Source organism: Hemicordylus capensis, chromosome 5, assembly GCF_027244095.1.
Source record: "Hemicordylus capensis ecotype Gifberg chromosome 5, rHemCap1.1.pri, whole genome shotgun sequence".
NCBI classification, from domain to species: Eukaryota; Metazoa; Chordata; class Lepidosauria; order Squamata; family Cordylidae; genus Hemicordylus; species Hemicordylus capensis.
In genome coordinates this window covers 127,749,223-127,773,875 of record NC_069661.1, presented here as the reverse complement: position 1 = coordinate 127,773,875, position 24,653 = coordinate 127,749,223, and positions in this window count along the sequence as shown.

Genomic DNA, 24,653 nt, shown 5'->3' with positions numbered 1-24,653 from the left:
TAGAGGGACCAATCAGCACACAGGAACATAGGAAGCTGCCTTATTCCAAGTCAGATCCTTGGTCCATCTAGCTCAGTATTGTCTATACCGGGGTGGACAATCTTGGCCCTCCATTTGTTGTTGAACTACAACTCCCAGCATCCCCAGCCACAATAAGTTGTGGCCGGGGATGATCGTTTTTATAGTTCAAAGCTGGAGGGGTAGTTCAAATCTTGAACTACCAAGTTTGCCCACTCTGGGCTACACTGATTGGCAGTGGCTCTCCAAGGATTCAGGCAGGAGTCTTTTCTAGCCCTACCTGCAGATGCAAGGGATTGAGCCTGGGACCTTCTGCATGCAAAGTTCAGATGCCACTGAGCTATGGACCCACCCATAATGGCTGGCATAAGATCCAGTTCTGAAATTCCACAGTGGAACACAGGAACATCAGAAGCTGCCTTTTGATCATTGGTCAATCTGGCATATATCTGGACATATGTGTGGCATATATCTGGACATATGCACCAGCTTTGCATCTCTCCCACCCATATTTCTCCCTTGCTTATCCCTGCAGAAGTGCCTTAAGCCCTTGATTCAGGTCTTGGAATTATGCCCAAAGTAGGGTACCAGTGTCAGAAGGGCAGTGCAGAGAATTGGGCACTGTTTTGCCCACCTACCATTAGAAATACTTGCTAAGAAATACGAACCCCTGGGGTAACAAAATGCCATTTCTCAGAGATGCACGAAACAAAAGATGTTTTTCTACAGATATTTCTGACTTCCCACAAGCTGGTATTGCACATTAGAGATGCTGATCTACAAAGTGATTTACTTGTAACAAAGAAGTTCCCAATTGTTGTAGCATATCCCATGCATATGATTATCTATAGTTGGCATCATGTTCTCTATTCAACAGCACAGACATCTCTCTACGCTGTATAATATAGATCTGAACAACTGTGACAGATCCACAATTGGCTTAATTACATATTATCTTGCACTTGAAGTTACCATTTCTCCCCATCCCTGCAAAGGCCCAACAATAATATTCCCAAAGTTGCCAAGACAAAATCCTTAGGGCCAAACTGAATGTGATGTGGCTGAACTTCTCCTGGTTTTTGAAATCAAAAGCAGCCACTTGGAGTGGACAGAATGTGGTGGGGCTGAGATGCTGGCAAACATGGTAGCTCTCTCCCCTATGCAACTTCCCTGATTTCAGCTTCTCCTCCCACACTTCAGTTTGGGAAAACAGACAGGCACCATATGGTCTAAAGAACCTGGCCAGTGTTTTGTGTGAATACGCACATTAGACCATGCACCCCCAATCCCCTGGGGTTCTGAGATAGAGACTTGACAGCAAAATCAGAATGGAAAGTGTTCCCTGAAGAGTGTTTCCTGAATGCAGATAACTGGAAAATCACAGCTCCAAGATCAGAGGCGTAACTATAGGGGGGGCAGGGGGGGCACGTGCCCCGGGCGCCATCTTTTCTGGTCATGTGGGGGGCGCCGCCATGACCAATTTTTTTTTTAATTTTTAATTTTTTGTTAATACAAATGTTTCCTGCTCAGTGCAGCAGCGCTGCAGCAGTCAAGGGAGCGCGTCGGTGCCCCCTTCCCCACGAGCGGTCCCTTCTGCACCGCCTGCGCCCCCCCCCCATTGCTTTGCTGGCACCTGGCGGCCAGTCAGTGGCCTGGCGTGGCAGCGGCGGCGGGCGCTTGTGAGGAAAAACCTAAGTATAATGTAGTATGTTGGGGGGGCGGCGGGGGGGGCGCGGTGGGGGGCGCCATTTCAGTGCTTGCCCCGGGCGCCGTTTTCCCTAGTTACGCCTCTGTCCAAGATTATGTATAATCTATTTATAAGTGGTATAGAAATAGTAATAGTAATAGTAGTAGTAGTAGTAGTAGTAGTAGCAGCAGCAGCATACCAGCAGTGACCTTGCTAAAATCATAATCCCTTCAACAAAAGATCCCACATACAGATAGGTGCTCAGAAATATGTTTGCATGCAGCAGAAGTCAAACATTTTCTGGGCTCCATGCAACTTCCTTCAGGCAGCCAACTGGCAAGCTCTGAAATGCTTTATTCATTGCTCCGCAGCAGGGCTGAATCAGCTCTTTCTGGGATGGAGCTGCACCTAATAAACAGCGTAAAACTTTCAGAAGGGATCTTAAAAGTGGAGGTTTTGTCCATCCTACAAAGTATTTTCTGTCTCTGCATCAGATTCCTTGTCTGCCAGTATTCCAATATCTCCAAAGCATTTTCCCCAGTGTTCTTCCAGGCATCCTTTAGCATCCTGCAGCACTTGGTGGGGACTCTTTTAATTTTATCAGCATTCTCCAGTAGTCCTCTAGCTTTTCTCTGGCATTCTTTCAACTTTTCCTCTGCAGTAAGTCCATTATCTCTGGAAATGCTGCCTCTGTGTTGACTGCAAATTGTTCTGCAATTTCTTGCTTCCTCCCTCTGATACTGTCTCAGGGAAATAAAACCTCTCTCATTTTCACAATGTCTTGTCTCACATTTCACCCTGCATTCTGCTGCTTTAGAGAGCAATTTTCCAAGTTATGAGTTAAAATATGAGGGCCTGCAAAAGCCAAGTCACCTTGCCAAATGAAAAACTTAAAGATGAGACCGATGAAGGCATATGATGGGGAAAAGAAAGGGGAAATTTGAGCACAGAAAATGACAGAACCTAGGGCATAGAGCTTTTGCAGCTCACAGCTATCCTCATAGCTGTTTTCGAAATGGCTCTTTCAGATTTAGAAGATCAAGCCAATGAATTTAGTGCAGGTCTGTCATGGTGCAAACAGAATCAGAATCCTAGCATTAAAAAAACCCCAAACCACCAATAACCAGGCTCTACAATGGGACAGGACTTTTGGGTGAATATTTTGCTTGATGTGCTCCTAAACCTGAAAGTTGTTGCTGGACACCAACATTTGGCTTATCATCCTTTAGGGTGATAAAACTACATAAAAGTAAATTGGCAGAGTCAAACCCTGACATCAGTCAACCCTATCAATCGCTTGTTGCTGAGCCCTTAACTCAATGGTTTGGCCATTGTGACTGAACAGATGGGTGTTGTAGTCCAGCAGCATATGGGGGCCCCATTTTGAAAACCCCAGACTCAACTCGTTTCATTTCTCAGGTTAGCTTAGTCCTCTCCAGATTGCCATTGACTGTGGGACTGCACAGAAGTCACAGATAATAATCCATTATTGTGAATGGGTATACCCCAGGCCCAGGGGACTTTATTAATCAGCTTGAGAGTTTCTGAAACTTTGGCTATGGAGAATGTAAAATCTCTCTTAAAAAGAGGAACTTGAAAGCTGCCCCCAGTAGAAAAATGTTGCTGTGAATCAGCTTAAAGTGTCCATCTTAGTTTCAGGCAGAGCTGGGGTAGCCATATCAGGAACTGGCCTGGAATGAGTGTTTTCTAATCCATGGTCCCTCGAGTCAAGAGCTGCAGCTGGAACTGGAGCACAGTGGGCAGAAGATTCTTCTCCGTTGACCAGCTTACTAATATTTATATCAGGCATGGCCAATCCAAAAGACTCTTACTACCTGGCAATTATAGAGGTGCATTTCTGATCCTTTCTACAGTCTGAAAAAGACCAAGGTGCTGGGAAACCTACTGGTTTATGCCCAGGCCTCAGGTCAAGGGGCTCACAATTCAACTGCAGAATCTCAGGACATTTATTATGTAAACCTTCCAGAGACATAAGTTCTGGGCAGTATAAAAACATGTCAAATAAATATTATGTTCAAACTTCCCCAGCTGCTCAAACTTCCTAGCACAGGCCTTTCTTTGGCCCTGATAACATCCCCCCCCCATTGTAAACTACCTCAATTGAATAGCTAGACAGATTACACACCGCAATATTTACTGTTGATCTACACAGTGCTCCTTGATGTGCCAGGACATCAATCAATAGCGGGGGGGGGGTGTTGGAGGAGATGACATTATGGGGCGTGTTGTACAGCTAGAACAAGTGTGCCTTGTTCTAAAATGAACAGCCCTGCCTGTATTGACATAATTTTGTATAAACATCAGCAGCTCTGATGGACAAAATACATCATTCAGGAAAATTCCATTACTGAATCTCAATTCCAGACAAAAATACAAGCACCTTTCAGAAACAGAACGCGTGGCTTCACATGGCCCTACTTCAAAAAGAGGATTTACAAGCAGCTGTGTCAGACGGCCTTCTGCACCAGCACTCAGCAGTAGCTCCACTGGTCCACCCACTGCAGTCTGCCCTACCTTGGTGACTCAGCAACCCTGAAAATATATTAGTGGGTTGTTTTCTTTCCCCACCAGAATCTGAAGCACTAGAGGTTGCATTTCTACCCAAGTTTTACAAAAACTGCTTTGCCTAAAGGGGTCAGGACCTTACTGGATCCCAAGGACTCCAAATTTATACCTGCTTGGTGAAGGATCACCTTTTTTTGAATCCACTCCTCGCCATGGGTGAAAGGTTAGTGCAGCAGGGAGCAGGATGCACCACAACATTTCTCCCTGGTGTGCTGTGCTTTGGCTTTACCTGTGGGGAGTTTTGTTATACGAGGAGATGGCATCTATCACTTGCAGCCTGAAGTGGTACAGTCCAATGTGGCCGAGCTCTGACAACGAAGTGTAACAAAACATCCACATTATACAGAGAAGCTGTGAATTAGGTCCGAGAGTAACTTCTCTCCCTTTCTTTTAAATGCTCTTTTTGCCTTCTTTATCTACACTTCTCTTGCTAATGTGATTAAGGCTCTGCCTCTCTTAAGTTCCTCTCCTCCCACGAGACTTACTACAAAATAGTAACTGTAACTAATACTGGCCATAAAAAAGCCCCCAAAGACCAAAGGCCTTAGGTAAAACATATCTTCAACTTAAGTGCTCAGCCTGCAGCATGAACATGCCAGATGTGGCACCAGTTGGAGTTTGTGGTACGACTGGATAATAGAATTTGCAGTGTATTATTACTACTACTACTATTATTATTACTACTACTACTACTACTACTACTACTACTACTTTGATTTCTATACCGCCCTTCCAAAAATAGCTCAGGGCGGTTTACAAAGAGAAACAATAAATAAATAAGGTCCCCAAAGGGCTCACATTCTAAAATGAAACATAAGATAAGACACCAGCAACAGTCACTAGAAGTACTGTGCTGGGGGTGGATAGGGCCAGTTACTCCCCCCTGATAAATAGAGACTCACCACGGTAAAAGGTGCCTCTTTGCCCAATTAGCATGGGACTGGTTATGATACAGTCAGGCCTACACTCCGGCGTGCCTCTTCCTCAATCCACTGTCTGCAGTCTACTCCTCATCTCAGTAAACTGGAAGCAGCCCCCCCCCCAAGGCACTGAATCAATAAAACAGTGTGCATGGCAGAGATGTCACCTCTGGGACACTTGCCAAAGTGACTGAGCACCACCACATATCTAATAGTAGTAAATAAACCCTTATTCCCAATATTTAATGGTAAAGAAGCATTTAGTGAATGTTTTCTAGCACAGGGAGAGGAGAGAATGGGGAGCGGTCGGTAATCTGAGCACTCATACTTTGGATCAGAATAAATGAGTAAATTTAGAGAAAGCTTCTGAGGGAGTCCCAGCAGACTAGATATCCTAGCCCCAACAACAAAGCATAAAAGAAAACAGTAACCAGTAATAGTAACCACACGCTTACAAATTTTCTGATGTCCACTCAGTTTTAGATCCCGCTCAGGTTGAATTAGGGAGGCCCCATTCTAAATGCATGTGTGCACACAGTGCCTTGATACTGCCGCCCAGAACAAAACTCATTCCACACAGAGATGAAAAAAATTAGAGGGACCACTGCCCTCCAGGGGCAAGTTTCTCTGGTACTCTGACAAGGAGACTCCCAGCAACCTGGGAGTAAAGCAGTAAACAGGAAACTCCAGCCCTCCCAAGCTCCCTAGTAGGCTGAGGATTTGGAAGAGAGGTAGAGTCTTGAAGCACATGTATGGAGTTTTGGATAAGGGGGGAAAGAGAATTTGAGAAGCATATTGCTAAAAACATTAAGTTCCCTGAATTTAATCTGCAAAACTGGGCCCAAACTATCTATTTACTCTAACTGAAGGGCAACCCCTTTTCCAGCTCTGGTGGGTCTTACATGCAAAGACTGGAGAGCTATCAAGGAAGATGAATAATTACTAATCTTTAAGTCCCTGGCTACTCATTGCATGCTTATTCACTGTAATCAAGACAGCCTGAATAAATTGAAGTGGTTGACATCCTAACAAAGCATTAGTGCTTTGTGAGAAGTGCTGGTGCTGTCGATGGGTTCAACTAATGCAGAACCAGTGCTCACATGTGTGGTGTGTGGATTTCAATGACCTCCCCTTCCCCTGGAAGTATTTTATACCATACCGTGCAGCCCTCAGGAATATATTTCCTGGTGGCACTGAGTGCTTCCAGGGGAAAGGGAGGTCATCAAAAGTGGGCAAGCATTGGTGTTCTATTAGTCTGGAACTCAGCAGCAGCGCCTGCTCTCCTCACATACCAGTATCACTTGTGCTTTGTTAGTCTGCATGTCAGTCACTATCTGTAGGATTGCAATCCTACTATAAAGAGCAAAGCCAGAATTAGCAATGTACAAAATGTCCCTTGCATACCTAGGGCCTAGTAAGGAGCAGGCTACTGATTGATCACTATACATGAGGGCCCAATGTTGTCTGAAACGTCCAGGCATGTTGTATTGCACCAGCCTGACAGATGACAGAAGGAAAAGAACATCACAGCAGAATACTGTGGTGGTTCTCTCCATGTGCACATAGCAGCATGTGGCTATGTTTATTTTCAGTATCTGCAGGTGTATCGTTTCTGGTTCACAGACTTTCATCTTGACTGGAATATTGGGAGACTATTGCATGGAGCAGGACATTCTCCATGGTGATCTCTATACTTTGGAACTTCCTGCTTACAAAGATCTGCCTACATTTCAACCAACAGGGTGCTTTCCAGACTAGACCCTGCAACGGGGTCAGGACGCATCTCGGAAGTGTGCTTCCACACTTCCTGCATCCCCACACTGCAGTCTCTACGCGGACAGCAGGGTGCCGTTCACATTTCCAATGCCTTGTTTCGAATTTAATCACTGTGGAATGGAGCTATGACGTCATACATCTGACATGGAAAGGTTGTTGTTTTGTCAGGTTGTTAGTTGCTGTGAGACTGCTCCCTCTGCTGTTTCCATTCCAAATGTGACTTGCCCAAATGGAGGCATTTTGCTGCTAATGAGCAGCAAGTCTGGAAAGCACCCAGGTAAAGGTCAAAAGGTTTTTCCTGGGTCACTAAATTACTTTTATTTGTGGCACTTTAACATAATAACAGCCCTGCTGGATCAGGCCCAAAACCTGTCTAGTCCAACATCCTGCTTCACGAAGTGGCCCACCAGATCCCTCTGCGAAGCCCACAGGCAAAGCATGAGGACGTACCTGCTCTCTTGCTGTTGCTCCCCGGCAACTAGAATTTAGAGGCATCTTGCCTCTGAAGCTGGAGGTGGCCTATAGCCACCAGACTAGCAGCCATTGACAGACCTGTCCTCCATGAATTTGTCTAAGCCCCTTTTAAAGGCATCCAAGCTAATGGTCATCACCACATCCTGTGGCAGAGAATTCCATTGATTATGTGTGGTATGAAAAAGTACTTTCTTTTGTCAGTCCTAAATTTCTTGGCAATCAGTTTCATGGTATGACTCCCGGTTCTAGTGCTGTGCGAAAACTTCTATCAGCTTTCTCCACACCATGCATGATTTTATAGACCTCTATCATATCTCCCCTCAGTCATCTTTTTTCTAAACTAAAAAGCCTCAGGTGCTGTAGCCTTGCCTTATAAGGAAGGTGCTCTAGGACTCTGATAATGTCCTTTCTGAGGTATGGTGACAAGAACCGTACACAGTACTCCAAATGTGGCCACAGCATAGCTTTGTAAAGGGGCATAATAATATTAGCATTTTTATTTTCAATCCCCTTCTCAATGATTCCAAGCGTGGAATTGGCCTTTTTCACAGCTGATGCACATTGGTTCAACACTTTCAATGAGCTGTCCACCATGACTCTAAGAACCCTCCAACAGCTCAGACCTCATCAGCGTATATGTGAAGTTGGTTTTTTGTGCCCCAATATGCATCACTTTACACTTGTTAACATTGAACTGCATTTGCCCTTTTGTTGCCCTCTCAGTTTGGAGAGATCCTTTTGTAGCGCCTCACAATTTGTTTTGGATTTCACTACCATAAATAGTTTGGTGTCATCTGCAAATGTGGCCACCTCACTGCTTACCCCAACTTCTAGATCATTTATGAACAAGTTAAAGAGCACTGGTCCAGGTACCCATCCTTGGGGGACCCCACTTCTTTTTTTCCTCCATTTAGAGAACTGTCCATTTATACCTACCCTCTGTATCTTGTCCTTCAACCAGTTACCAATCCACACATGAACCTGTCCCCTTATCCCATGACTGCAAAGTTTTCTCAAGAGTCTTTGATGAGGAACTTTGTAAAAAGCTTTTTGAAAGTCCAAGTATACTATGTTAACTGGATCACCTTTATCCATATGCCCACTGATACTCTCAAATAACTCCAAAAGGTTGGGGAGGCAAGATTTACCTTTGCAGAAGCCATGCTGGTTCTTGTTCAACAGGGACTGTTCTTCTATATGCTTAACAATTTTATCCTTGAGAATGATTTCCATCCATTTGCCTGGAACAGATGTTAAGCGAACAGGTCTGCAACTTCCCAGATCCTTCCTAGATCCCGTTTTGAAAATCGGTCTTACATGGGATACTTTCCAGTTCTCTGGTACAGAGCCTGTTAGCTGTTATATATTTTTACAAAGAGGTTGGCAATCTCACATTTAAGTTCGTTAAGGACTATTGGGTGGATGACATCTGGCCCTGTCAATTTGTTAATTTTTAATTTTATCAGACAGTTGATAACATCATCTCTCATCACCTCTATCTGACTGTTCTTTAGCCTCTGTTCCTGAGAAGTTCAGTTCAGGCATAGGTATACGCCCAGTATCCCCCGCCATAAAGACAGATGCAAGGAACTTGATTAGCTTCTCTGCAATCTCCATATCCTCCTTAATACTCTTAATAATCAACAACTTTGATTACATTGTTGCCATTTTCATTCTTTTCAGGCATTCCAGTTTAAATCACCTTATTTGTACTCCCCCCCCCCTTTACTAATGGTACTGTTTAAATTGTTTAAATTTTTCAACATCACAGAGCATATTCCTACAGAAAAGCAATATAAATTACATGCATATTGAAATGCTGAAAACATGACAATTCACTTGGCAACAAAATATGTTATGGTCATAGGCTTTGTTAACATTCTTCACTTCTAAGTATTCCCTGGCCCCAATATTCACAGACTTTGGTTCTATTTCCTCTGAACCCTGTTAGAACATCGTGCCATCTGTTACCCCAGCGACAGATGTCTGCCTGATTGACAACTCAAGCTGAATATATATTGTCAATCTCCGCATATGCTACAGCCACTCCAAATTTAGCAGCTCCCATTGTATTCTGTTCCTAAATATAGATAAGTACAACACAAGTATCTCTCATGTTGAAACACAGTTCACATTTATGTCACCCGGAGTGCATCATCCCAAATGTAAAGGGTGCATCAAGAGCATCAAAGGGGAAACATTTGGGCAATTCAGTGTTTCATTTTCAACTTGGCTGCAGCTGACAGTAGGAACAATGAAGGTGCTCTGCCCTAACAAACAACAGATTGAAGCTTAACATTTCTGCTCATTGGCTGCGTGAAGCCTGGATGTAAACCCAGAGAAAGCAAAATGTGCAAAGATCAGAGCTAGAAAGCACACATACAATGAGAGAGTGCTTGCCAGATTCTGCATGTATAAAGAACAGGACATTAATGCATCTCATATTTTGTAGTCAGGAAAAGGTATATTATCAGTACTGTGTTACAATTTTTTCCATTATTTTCCATTATTTAGAACAATAAATAATCGGGGGGGGGGAATCATATAACATCATCATCATCATCATCATCGACCAAAACCTGAAGAGCTGGTGAGGGGGGGAGTAGGGGACAGGTATAGATCCTTTTGGGTGATACAAAATTATCAGGAAAAGGCTTCCAGTAATTAAACTATCTTCATTTTTTTTTTTTAATCCTTAGCCTTTGCAGATAGGACCAGTGTTCCCTCTAAGGCGTGCACACGTGCCTGCACTCATAAATTTGTTGATGTCCGCTCAGTTAATCTTAGATTCCTCAGGTTGAATCAGGAAGACCCCACTCTGAATTCAGATGTGCACACACTGCCTTGATACTTCCGCCCAGAACAAATCTCATTCCACACACAAATGAAAAAAATTAGGGAGGACACTGGACTCCCATATTCCAGTTCCGGGAATCCCAATAGCCTAGTTTGTATATTAAGCAAACCATTTGGTAATTTTGTAAATTAAGTGGTGTGGGGCAGTACCAGAGAGTAGATAGCTTTCTTACACACTTTTGCATATAATGTTGTTGAACCCTCAAAGGCTAAATAAAAACTCAGACAATTGTGTAGTGTAAGAAGTCTGAGTCTGGTCAATTAACTCAACACACTTGCACAGGCTGCATCTCTTTCATATGCTCTTGAAGAAACGTATTACCACATTCCTACCTGTACATCGTTTCCTCATTTGGTCAGCCTGAACACTTGAAGGTTGATCTCTGATGGAGATAACTTCCAGCATGTGAAAACAGGGACATACATGTAACAGCCCTGTTGTCACAACAAGATTCACTTTGCAAGCTCCACTTCATCCACTGTTGCATACTGCCAAAGTCTCTGCAGAAACTGGTTATATTATCATTAAGAATTATGTATTGCTTTTCCACAAAATCTTCACAAAGCAGTTTACATATAGCAACAGGAATGAGAAATAGAATGAAAAGATGATTTCTTGTGCCAAAGGGGATCACAATCTAAAAAGAAATATAAGGGAGACACCACTGTCAAAGGACCGTATCCTGGAATGAAAAGGGAAAGTTGGTCTCCCCTTGCTAAATATAAGAGAGCCACTTTAAAGAATGTTCAGTTTAGTAGAGGTAATCTGTGCTCTATTCATTACAACTGTCCATCCTCCACGACTCTAACTGTCAAAAAAGGTGATTATTCGTGGTTAAATAAATTCTAGGAAAACATAATTATCCGACAAACAATGAGGCTATTCTCATGTTTGTCCAGGGAGGGGGAAGGCAGGGCACAACTCAGCTTTCCCCCAGACGATCAAGGTAAAGCTGCTTGGAGTGCAGCTCCCACTCCCAGGTGATCTGCACTGCTCCAAGCCTCCATGTCTCCTGGCCTCCAGATATCCCACAGTGCAGCAGGGGATGAGCGTAGTGCTTTGGGGGATACCCCTGTGAAATCAGGGGCCGATTAACCTTTTTGCCATTGATCGGCAAAAAGGTTTTTGCAGCTGCTAAAAAAAAAAAGAGCTGCCTCCATGCGGCGGCAATAGCTGTGGGGACAGGGGCAAGAGGAGCGTTCCCCCCTTTTACTTAATTTTTTTGAAAAGCCACAGTGGCAGTAGCTGTGGGGATGGGGGGGGGTGAGACCAGGCGAGAGTTATGTTCCCCATTTTGCCCCCTAAAGCAAGATCGCCACTGGCTGCGACAGTGGGATGGGGCGTGGCACAGCTGGCTGCAGGGAGGGTGGGGAGTGAGGAGGGGAGAGTGCAACTCTTTTAACCTGTAGAAGCTCACTGTGAGGCCGTGAGCTCCTTCCTCCTCCCCTCCGCCCTAGTGACTGTGCATGGACTCTACTATCCGTTGCCCATTCCCGGCCACACAGCCGGCTTTTTAATAATTATTATTTGCTTTAGGGGGCAAAAGGGGGAAATTTCCCCTCACCTGGTCGCCCCCCTCCATGCAGCAACTGCCACTGCAGCTTTTTAAAAAAAATTAAAGTAAAGGGGGAGAATGTTCTTCTCACACACACCCCATGCAGTTATCTACTCCTGCCACCGCCACCCCCAGAGAGGTGAGGCAAGGCAAAATTTTACCACCTCTTTTGCCTCTGCATTCATCTGCATCTGTGTGAGATGGGCACTCTAAGCAACCATTTCTGTGTATGCTCAGGCTGCATGCAACTCAAACATACTCACGACCCCGGCACCAGGGTTAAGGGCACACTTGAACCCTTAACCCTGGCTAAAGGCCAAGGTTGAAAGAAGGGCTACCCACAAGGACAGAGCCAGGATCGGGCTTGATCCCAGCAGTGAGCATTGGCAGCCTAACCCAGGCTGGGCTGCCTTAGTCTGTGCTAGGCTGCTCATGTGCATAGCCCTAAGAAGTCATCAGCATTCCAAAATATACATCAGCAGCTGCAATGCTCAAAATGGCAGGCTGTATATGGCCCATACAGAACTGTATACTGTGCTACTGTTCATGTGCATGCATTTACCTAAATGTGCACTAGAGAGAAGTTAAGTGGGGAATGGATATAACTTCTAGAGATGGGGTTAGGAGCCAAACGCCCTCAAGAATGACAACTCTAGCACCTCACCTTAACAAAATTTTAACAAGGCATCCCAAAAAGGCAAACAGGGGGCAAAAATGGGCATGGGATTTACCAGGGAAACTGACAAGAAAGCAGGGCTTGTCCCTGCCTTCTATACAAGAACAATGTATTCGGAGACCACGGTAAAGGAAGATACTAAACTGTATGCAAACATTTCTCCACCTTTTTGAACACAAAAGCTTTGTTGTTCTTTGTACACTGCACTTATGGGCTCGAGATTAGAGATGTGCATGGAACCAGGTGGGGGTGGCTCGGTGGTGAGGGAGTCGTCTCACTTTAAGGGCGGGGGAGGGTGCACTTGCCCCTCCCTCCGCTTTCCCCCTGCCGGCACCCAGTATTTTAAATGTCCTATGAGGTGGCAGCATACTTCCCTGCCACCCCGTTTGCTCTTCAGCCAGAAGTAGTCAGAAGTAGCTGGGGCCTGTGCTGCTGGCGCGCAGCACTGAAGCTATTCACACATGTAGGCAAAACCGGGCTAAGGAAGCCCAGCCCGGTTTTGCCTGCGCACGTGCATCGCCAGCATCAGACCCGATCCCAGCAGCACCTCAGTGGCAAACCCACCACGGCCACCCTCCAAAACAAGGTTAGGACAGTGAGCACTCTTCTAACCCGTTTCTGTGATTGTCTGCCAGCTGAGGCTGCTTACATCCATGGCTGGCAGACTAAGAAAATCCCGGGCAGCTTCGGAGAGGGGATTCAGTCAGGTTTGCTGTTCATGTAACTCTGCCATTCTCATATAAATGAGTGATTGGATCTAAGTATACAACAAAAGGTGCATATGGCAAGAGGGACTGAATCTCCACCCACCCACTCACCCCTCCGCTCCCAATCTTACCTCTCCATGCTCCATTCTTGCAGGCACTTTTCTTCCAGCTCAGTTCTGATACTGGAAATAAGAATGTAAGAACAGCCCTGCTGGATCAGGCCCAAGGCCCATCTAGTCCAGGATCCTGTTTCACACAGTAGCCCACCAGATGCCTCTGGGGAGCCCACAGGCAAGAGGTGAGGGCATGCCCTCTCTCTTGCTATTGAGAGGCCTCGTGCCTCTCAGTGAGCTATCATAGGGAGAAAAGTGCCTGAAAAAAACATAAGGAAATGAAGGATTTGTCTCATTCACGTATACCTTCTGGGGGGGGGGACCTAGACCCCTTCTAAACCCCACTTCATATGTGAATGGGGCCAACATGTGAACAAACATGGCTTCCCACAACTTGTATAGTTGGCCCTCAGCCAACTCTGACATCATAATTTCTGTTTGACACCATGGTGACAATCCTAAATAGATGCGTCTAGAAGAAAGAGTAACTGATGAAAACAACTTCTCCATAAACATGCTTAAGGCTAGGATATAAATCTTTTTTCTAAGCATAATAAATTTGCACAAGGCAGGCAAGTTCTAAGTGAATCCAGAGACACACAAACCGGGGTCAGGGGAACTGAGGGCGTGCAGTACATGATTATGGGCACCCTACTGATGAAGGCTCTCAGGCAGGGCTGTCATTAGAACAGGGAAAACAGGATAACTGCCTGAGTACCACTCTTGTTGCTGCCATTAACATTAACTGATGGTGGTGGTGGTGGTGGTGGTGGTGGTGGGTGTGTGTGTGTGTGTGTGTGTGTGTGTGTGTGTGTGCGTGCATGCATGCGCATGCACTGGCTGATTTACCCCAGTCCCTGCACCGCGCTGGGACTCTCTACCCTCAGGTAGGAACAAAGCACACTTTTGTCCATTTGAACACCTACTCCCACATGTTCCTTCACATGCATTAAAACTCTCTGGGGAAGCGCTGCTTCATGTGTCTTTTCTAACAGAGGCCCAAATGAGACATGATTGCAACAGCTATGTTGGTTTAACCAAAGGTCGCCCCACTTATCTATAAAGTGGGCGCTGCAGTATAATTTTCATAATCAGACCCATTGGGACATTGCCTCAAAAGGGGTGAGAGTGTGAATGGGGATGAATCCTCCCATGCTCCATTGCTTAGTTGCCTTTCTTCCACAGCCTAGGTGCAGACAGCCAGGTTCAGAGAAGGTCCCTGGAGTGAGGAACCGGAACAATAAGGGATGAGGAGGAGGAGGAGGAGGAGGGGCTCAAGGCCTCTCATTCTCACTCTGGTTCTGATGTTTAAATGATTTGAGTGAGGCACATAGTCAGAATTGTGGTAAACTAATAGGTCGACATAGAAGTTAGACTGACAGTCAAAACCGCAAAACCTGCTGCTAAATGAGCTACAGACTGGGAACCATTCACTTCAACTAGACCTCCACTGCCATCAGTGGAAGCCCCTAGGAAGACATACTTCAGGAAAATGTGCTTACTGTTTCATGAATCAATGGTTATCCTTTTAAGACTGAAATCATAAAATCCTCTGAGCAAGTCTATTGCCAATGGTCAGCTGGGCACCTGTAACAATGGAGTACTTTCCTGCTTTCTCTTTTTTCACTCCCTCCTGGGACTATTAGAGTTACGTGGTACTTCTTCCTTTTACAATTTTAATGATCTCATTTGTAAGGCCATGCTCAGGTTTTCAGTATTTGTGTCTCAAGACAGCTGGGAGGGGGGAAAGCCAACAAGATGATGATGTAATGGTTTCCTGCTTATTTATCATTAAAGCACACATGTAAAGCTGAGGGGGGGGGTTAACTCTACTTAAGGGGTGCAGTGCTGTTGAAATGTTTCTATATTTTGGATGCTGCACAAACTACACCCCTTGATCCACACAGTGGACACAATTCAGCAGGAAGAGCGCCTGAGCAAGGCCCACTGGAATGAATGAGAGCTGCAGATGTACTTCCTCTTCTCACCATAAAACAAAAGATATCTGGAGATTAACAAACTAATTTTCTGGAGATCTATAAATCAACTGTCTGCATTCTACAGAAACCCAGGGTTTCTGATAAACACATTCATTGCTCTAAAGAGTTTCAAGCACAGCTCATCTTTTCTCAAAAAGATTTGATGGTGTCATGAATTCTGTTACTGAAAATACTGTGGCACACTGAGCCACAGGGGCGGTTCACAGTCACAATCTCCAAGCTACTTGAACAAAAGCCAAACTTCAAAGCCAAAGGGAAGACTTAAGTGGTATGAGAATTGTGGCTAACATTTTCTATGTAGGTATTATTTCTGTTGAGGTTATACCCTTCCTTATCACAAAGCCCCAAAGCAGTTAATAATAACCATAAAAACAAACACATTAAAACGAAGCAAGAACAGCAGAAAAAGATGATAAAACCACAGAGGATAAATTAAAGGGAGTGAACTAAAATGTCCCCGAAATATGATGGTCCTTCCTGTTCTTATGGGCTTTTATTGTTATTTAAGCCCACAAGAACAGGACAGACTTCACCTGGTACCTACATGATAACAATGAAGGTTTCAGGAGAACTTGTTTTAGGAGGAAGTTCCATAACTGGGCAAAGAGACACCTTTTCAAGCATTGGCTTTCTTATATTTAGCAGGAGAATAGCGACAATCCTTACTGAACCCAGCACAGCACCTGCTCCAGTGCTGATCTAGTTTCTCCCATAGGTTTCTTTTTAGATTGTGAACCCCTTTGGGACAACGATCCATCGCGGCTATTCACATGAGCGTGCAAAAACAGGCTGAGGGAGCCCAGCCCAGTTTTGCATGCTTGTGTGAACCACTGGGATCAGGCCCAATCTTGGTGGCTACACGGTGGCAAACCCGCCTAAACAGCCTCTGTGCAAAATGAGGTTAAGGGAGTGAGCGCTCCCTTAACCACATTTTCCTAACTGGGTGTCAGCCGTGGCTGCTTGCAGCTTCAGCTGGCACACTTGGAGGGAGGGAAAAACCCAGTAATGCATGCAGTGCATTATTGGGGCTCCGGCGAGAGGGGTGATGTATGTGCGGTGGTGCATCCCAGCCCCCTGACCCGAGGAGCTGTCAGGTGAGCCTCCGGTCAACTGGGCAGGCAATCTACCTGCCCAGGGGCTCATCAGAGATCGTCTGCGGGGAAGGTACATTAAGCCATCCTTCCCCGCAGACCACCCCGGAGCTTTTCTCACAGATTGTGAAAAGAGCTCTATCTTCTCATTCTTTTTGCTATATAAACTGTTTTATGAATGTTTTTGTTGAAAAGCAATAATAATAATAATTATAATTATTATCATTATCATCATCATCATCCATTCTAATTGCCACCCATCTCACCTAAGGAGGTAAGGGGCACTCAGAGAAGGGCCTATAAAGATTATCTTACTGACAGACAGGTTCATATGAAAGCACAACATTAACACAGCAATACTTCTCAGACCAAATTCTGTTCATGAAATTGTAATTTTGGAACTCCTAAGACCAAATGTTTGAAAGTTAGAACCTTCCTACACTCAGAGATCCTGTTCCACATTGATTTGTCTGCTGAGGAAGCCTTGTTTGATTCCTATGGAAATCCTATGCATTACAGAAGATTCTAGGGGCATTCTACATAAGCCACTCACTAGATCTCGGACATACCCAACATTCCTTTGCGGCCATTCACTGGAAGGGAGGTTTGATGATGCTAGAGAAACTGAAGATCTTTTCATGATCAAGTGAGAAGAGCCAAATCGGGTTTGCGAGGAGACCGGGCTAAGCCCACTTTCCCTGCAGATAATCAGTAAGCCCTCCCTGGGGGCCACCCATATGACTGCTGGCTTGGGAGTTTGGGGGCCATGTGGCCCCCGGAAGTTCCAGCATCCCGAATTCAGCTCTGGTTTTGCTATAAAAAGCTCAGCAGTTCTTTAATTGGGGAGAAGAATCTGATGGAATCTCCATATACACAGGGGCATTGTGCCTCAGTTTTTAAATTATTTTTAGCCTTCACAAAGAACAACTTTCTAATGCTCCCAAAAAAGTAAAACATAGTTTTCTTCTTTAAATTTCTTGGAAATTCTGCCTAAAGGAGCCACCTAATGGCACAGCGGGGAAATGACTTGATTAGCAAGCCAGAGGTCACCAGTTCAAATCCCCACTGGTGCGTTTCCCAGACTATGGGAAACACCTATATTGGGCAGCAGTGATATAGGAATATGTTGAAAGGCATCATTTCATACTGCGTGAGAGATGGCAATGGTAAACCCCTCCTAGCAAAGACAACCACAGGGCTCTGTGGTCACCAGGAGTCAACACTGACTCCTTGGCACACTCTACCTTTATGCCTAAAGGGGTTTTGAGTCAATTGTCATTATAAACCTAGAATTTACTTCTTTATACAAATCTAATCAATTCATTATTGGCTGAGGAACTAAAACCTTGATAATCAACTTAATTTTCTTGAATTGGGTCATAAGAAATTGGGTGGGTTTAAAACATAAATAAAATATTTTAAAAGCCACTGCTGTTTTGTCTAAAATATATATCAACAAAAAGATTCCACTAAAAGGACCTGTATCTATCTATCTATCTATACACATGCACACACATACTTATCCTTCATCTATATGAGGTTCCAAGTGGTTTCCCATTCAAAGCTTCAGACATCTGCTCAGTTTCCACAATGCTGAAGTATCGGGCGCTCCCAGATCACTCCATGAGCTGAGGCTTAATGGGGAAAAGATTGAGAGCAGACCTCAGAACAATCTACTATATCTCCCCTCAGCAAATTTCTTCTGTAGGGTACAATTGCACTCGTGTTAACTATGGTTAAAGCAAATCAGTTTCCCTGCTTAAGCAGGATTCTTCTCCAGAGTTTGCCACTTAACAATACTGCTTAAGCAGGTGACCTGGTTAGCTTTAACTGCAGTTAGAATCAGTGCCAATCTGCTCCTTAATTATTGTTAAAGTGGAAGCGGGAATCACTCTGGGAAAGGGCAGTGAGAAAGGAGTGCACAATTCCATGGTCTGCTCCCAGTGTCTTAAGAGATCAGCCCTATTATACTATTCTTGCTTGGGTACATTGCCTATTTCACATCAAAAGTCCTGCAAGGTCTTTTTGAAATCAGTTTGATGTAATATTCTGATACAATTTTACTATATATAGAGAAGAAGAAACAATTATTTTTTAAAAACCCTCTGAAATAAACAACCTCTTTTGCAAAGTATCTTCTCAATTCCATGTTATGGCACTCTGTAGGAGCATTAATTTAGTCTCAGGCTACACTGGTTGGTTGATGCCATTCAACATACATAAGCTTTCAAGCAGAAAAAAGAAAAGAGAGTAAAACAATAGCATCTGGACACAGATAGAATATATCACATCATTGTCAATACAAGACATACCATGAATATGCATTAGTAATGGTAACTGTGTACTATGCAACATTAGTTGGCTTTTATCAGCCATTCTTAATTAATAATTGAGCAGATTCCATACAACACTCCTTCAAATTGCTCAGGAGCTTCCTTCCAAATATACATTACAATAATGATGGATACTTATATAGTGTATTTTCTCCAGAGCATTCCAAAAGCACTTTACAAATTTAACAAACTGATAATGCAACACTGGCTTCTGTTGAATTCCCCCCACCGCCACCAATACAATATACAAATTTGAAACAGATCAAAATGACAAAAATTACACCAAATGAAATTGCATTAGAAACTCAGAGTAACAAAACTTTAATCTATCCAGAGTGCCAAAAATTCAAAGAACAGCATATACCACAAAGAATAGCTTTTTAAAAAAACCAAAACACTTATCATTTTCATTATTACAGAGTCTGCAAGTTATCATTAAAAACAATCTGTACCTTGTATGTTTCCAGAATAAGCCCCACAATGCTTAGCATTTACAAACTTCATCATACACATAGTCATGTTTACAAAACTCAGAATTAGACCTGTATATCATGAAGCCACCAAGAACTTCTGAGAGGCTAATAAACTTTCTGATACTGATATTCCTATAATATCATAATTAGATACAAGCCATTTATTCTGGCTGCCATCCAGAGCAGCAATCAGGGGACGCAGCGGAGTGGTGTTCCTGCACAGAGGGGCTGCTCTTAACTCAACCTTGAGCAACAAAGTGCCTGCACAGAGGAGGAGGGCAACTTTTGCTGCTCTCCCCTGCCTCCACATGTGCTCTTTACCTTCTAAACATATGAACCTGTGGGCTGTGTGGCTCTTGGGGACATGTTTTTGATTGTAGAGAGTACTTACAGAGACGGGGAGAGGAGCACAAATCATTTCCCTCCCCTCCACATGTATGTTCTGCGGCTTGGGAAGCCTCTGGTTGCGTTAAGAGCAGCCTCTCTGCATGGGTACGCAGCTCTGGATGTCAGCCTCTATCTATACAAACATTTTTAAATAATAATAATAATAATAATAATAATAATAAAACAATTTCACAGAATATCATTGAACAATCCAGAAGTCTATCTAGGGAAATTTAATTCTACTAAACCAGTGATTCTCAAACTTGGGTCCTCAGGTGTTATTGGACTTCAACTCCCATAATCCTCAAGCAAAGGCCACTGAGGCTGGGGATTATGGGAGTTGAAGTCCAATAACACCTGAGGACCCAAGTTTGAGAATCCCTGTACTAAACGAATTGAATTCCTTTTGCTTCCCCTTCATTTGAAATTCCAAGATGTTTTGCCTGAGGAGGAACCTCCATGACTGCTTGGAAATTTCAGTTTAGGTACAATCTGGTGGCAGCTCTATTCCAGGTTTGCCAGGCCTTGGCCAACATCCAAAATGGACTACAGCTACAGGATCCAATTGCACAGCATACAAGCAAGAGTAATGGAGACAGAGATAGCAGTCAAGACAGGCTGGGGTCAAAAGGTGGATCAGGCAGATGATGATCAGAAGAGCCAGAGGCAGAAGACGCAGTTAGGGCTGGGGTAAAGTACCGAGTGCAACAAGCCGAAGCTTGTGAGAACTGAGTGAGACAAGCAGAAGCTTGGGGAGGCAAAGCAAGGCTGTTGGTCAGTCAAATGACATTGCTCAAGCTGAGGAATCAGCCTAGAGCAACTGTCATATGTAACCAATCATGTCTCTATTGGTTCTTGGCCACCTAGGTGTAGAATCTAGAGGAAAGAGTTGTGGTGTGCAAGGATAAGACAGTGGAGTTAAATCAGGAATATTAACAGTTTAATGAGATTTATATTATTTACTGAAAGGAACGTGCAATCTACCTTCAGTGCTCTTGCTGCCGGCTGTTTGTTAAGCCCACCTCTATTCCAGGACTGGAATAAAAATAACTAAAGCACCATTCAAAAGCTGGCCTGGATCAAGGAACCAAAAACACCACACTAGGCTGAAGAGCTGCAATCCTGGTTCCAGTCATAATACTGGTGGTGCTGCATTGCAGCAGAGAGCTGGCTGCTAACTCCCTTTGCCAGAGGGCTGCTGTGGCGGTGCAGGAAGTAAAGCACCAGGATTCCTGGTCTGAGATTCCTTCTGCCTTACACAGACTTGATCAATATTGTCCACGGTGTGAAGCATTTCTCAGACAACCCCAAATCCCATCAGGATATCCAGTGCTGATGAAAAGCAGCTGGCAGCCGACAGCACATCTTGACTAAGAACCTGTGTTAAAGTGTGCTGTGGCTCCCAGGAAGGATGGGCAGACACACACATATACACACGCCTTCTGTACCAGCGACAGAATCATATCAAAACTCTGATTCTTCCCTTTAAGAAAAAGAGAAGGGAAGAAACATTCCTTCAGGTGTTTCATCCATGGAGGAGGATTAACTGGTAACACTGCTACAAACAGAAATCCTCAAAACCAACTAAACACTAAGTTTTACTCTTGTCCCTGTGACAAATGCATCAGGCCATACCAGGCAGGAGGTTGGGTGGGGGAGACTGGGGCAGGAGATGGGGGGAGGGCAACTGCTGGCCCCAAAGAGCGCACATATGCTCTGTGCAGGGTCGGCTAGTGTCCCTTTATTGCATGAGGGGACGTTACTCCGAATGGTCCCTCTACATGTGTTTAAATAAGATCCTGAAGTGCACTCAGAGGATTTTCTGGGATGATAAAGGGATATGCCGAGAGGGTGTTGGGACATTCACAGAATATATCACAACGTGGCCAGGGACAGTGTTATCCAAAACAGCCCACTGTAAAACAGAAGAGAGTTGCAACCAGCTCTATACCTACAGTACATTTTGAACGTGTTTTGAAATTCTTTCTCATTTAAAGAACTTTGTATGAAGTCAAATGAGTTCCATTAGACTAATAAAATCTCTTGGGTGGGGCAGTATTCTGAGTATCCCTAGACTGTCACCAGATCTCACCTAAAATGAAGGAAACTTGGAGGTTGTTGCTAGGGCAAAAACACTAAAGGAATTTCAAGCAAAGCTAAAAAGAGTTTTGGTCAGACTACCGACATGTTCATGTGGGATCCCCCACATGTCCAGAATAGGAGTGCAGACAGAGGGGAAGCTTGAGAGGCAACTCCTCACCTGAAATTTTTTGGAAAAGAGGGAAGACACTATTGGGGTTGGGGTGAGAACAACATTGTTGGGGAAGAGTTCAGTAAAATGAGGGTAAACTCCTCAAATGCTTAAGGGCAGGGGGAATCTGCACCCCATGCTGGCTCAGAACAAATATCAGGTCTTTCCTCAGAAGACACACATTTTAGCAAAAAGATATAAATCAATACATTTGTTTCCTTACCGAGTTTCTAAATTCCCGGGGAAAGAGCCTTGTGACAGAAATATGAACAAAGTGAGAAACAGACACAGGAAAGGTAACATAACAGACAGCATTTCTAGGAATGATATATTCATTTTTCAAGAGAGGTATTTCCTTGAAAGGAGTTCAAGCAATTAACATTCAGAAAACAACATAAAACAAAAACCCACAGCAAAGTCCCAAAAGGAAAAAGGAAAGAAAAAGAAAACAACATTCTTTACCATTTCTAACTGTGGAAACATATGTATTAACTATCATCGTACTGTCTCTCCATAACACTTAACAAACCACCAGACAAAACAGAGGAAGAGGAAGAAGAAGAAATAGCACAGCACTGCCTAACAACTACTAATCATTTCTTATTTTGCTACAGGAATCAACACAAGAACAAATGGCCTTGACTGTGAACCTTTAAGGGTACTGCCACTACAATTCAGAGTTCACATGGCTCAAAGAGACCTTTCCTCTTCAGAAGCTGTTGTATAAAATCCCTCCTGGCTAATATTATCCAATGCTATTTATCTTTTCTCCACTCTCACCATCAGTATTCAAACTGTGGCTATGCAATTTTCTTCTCTCTCCCTGTCAATCAAAGTTGACTGTCACAGCCTAACTGTGTTGACTGCAGGTTACAAGCCCAAACAAGCTGAAATGAGGCTCCTTTGTTTGTCATGCTGCCCTCACTAAGCCTCCAAACAAGCTGGTCAACTGAAGCTATTCTCACGAGCAGCAGGAAGTGGGTAAAGGGGGCCCAGCCTGGTTCCTGCTGCTCGTGTGCTGCAAGGGGAGCCAAGCAGCTCCCGGCTGCAAACCTCCATAAATGTCCCCACCCTTCAATGAGGTTAGTGGAGCGAGTGCACCGCTAACCCCGGGTTTTTTTTTTAATGTGGATCTCCACAGTTCACATGGCTATAACAAGCCTCCCAGCCTCGGGCCTCTCACCAGAATACCCCGCGCACTTGCGTGGGACATCCTGGGATTTCCGGAGGCCAGGTGGCCCCCAATCCCCGCTGCCCTTGCCGGCTCTGTGATTCCCAGAGCTAGGCGCAGGATCGTCTGCAGGGAAAGCGGGTCAAGCCCACTCTCCCCGCAAAACCTTCCTTGGCTCTTCGCACTGCTCGTGTGGAGAGCCTCTCTGGCTATTAACCTGCCACTTTACTTATTCATTCATTCAGCATATTTATATACGACCCAAAACTCAACATTTCTGGGTTTTAAAAAATAAAGCAGCACAAATTAAAACAAAACAGAATTAAAACATTAAAGCTATTTAAAATTTAAAGCAGTGTTAAAATCTATGAGTCTAATTAAAAGCCTCGGTTTAGAAGTGTTTTAACCGCCTTTTTAAAAGTTATCAGAGATGGGGAGGTTCTTATTTCAACAGGGAGTGCATTCCAAAGCCTTGGGGTATAATGGAGAAGATCTGTCCCTGAGTAGCCACCAGACACGGTGGTGGCAACTGCAGACGGCCTCCCCAGATTATCTCAATGGGCAGCGGGGCTCATGACGAAGAAGGCATTCTCTTAAATACCCTGGACCTAAGCTGTTTGGGGTTTTATAGGTTACAACCATGAAAACATTCTTAATTACTCCATGCCAAAAACAAAAAAACCCAATACAAAAACCGGGTAGGGCTGCTCGTGTGGAACACTGAGATGAGTCCCAATCTCGGTGCTCTTAACCGCGGTAGTCCAGGTTTTTTTACCCAGGCTTATACTGAGGTAGAAGAGTGTGAGCACACACCCTTCTACTACGGTCCCCAGTTTTATGAACGCTCAGGCTGCCTGCAGCCTGAGCATTCATAGAGTGGGACTGCTAGAGTGCCCAGCAGCAGGGAAATCCCCCAATGCATCATGCTCCTCACATGGTGCATTGTGGGACTTCTGGAGGCTTCATTTCCCCAGCCTCCAGATAGCCATGTCACTTGCTACAGTGCAATTCGTGTGGGTGTGTGTGATACAGCCAAAGAAACAGCACAAATTGGCTGGAGGGAAGGTAGGTGTGATCCTGTCTTCCTTCCCCCACCCCCACCCTCCCCACCCCCACACACAGCAGTCCTGTGACAACCATATAATTTAACACAATCTACAGTAAGTAAACTGTAAGAAGATTACATGGTATTTGATGCTCATTTAGCACTCTGGACAAATTACGCTCATGGCAAGCATACCAATTGCCCCAGCCTATTTACAGTACTTTGCCTGAACAACCTTGCTTGAACAACTTGATTTCCAAGGCAAGGCAAGGATCAGGGAGAAGGCTCTTTTCAGTGTATCTCAGTTCCCACTGCAAACACAAAATAGATACAGAATGCAAACACCAGAAGAAAGACTGCTCAAGCAAAACCTAGTTTATCCACATTATTATTGTCATTGGCACTGTCACTAGAGTTCACACTTATCTGGAAGTAAACCCAGAGCACCTCTGCCACCCATCACCCAAATGACCTTTTCCAGCCTTTCCCTCTGGAGCTGGAGGAAAAGCTTATTTGGTGCTGGGTGGCAGAAC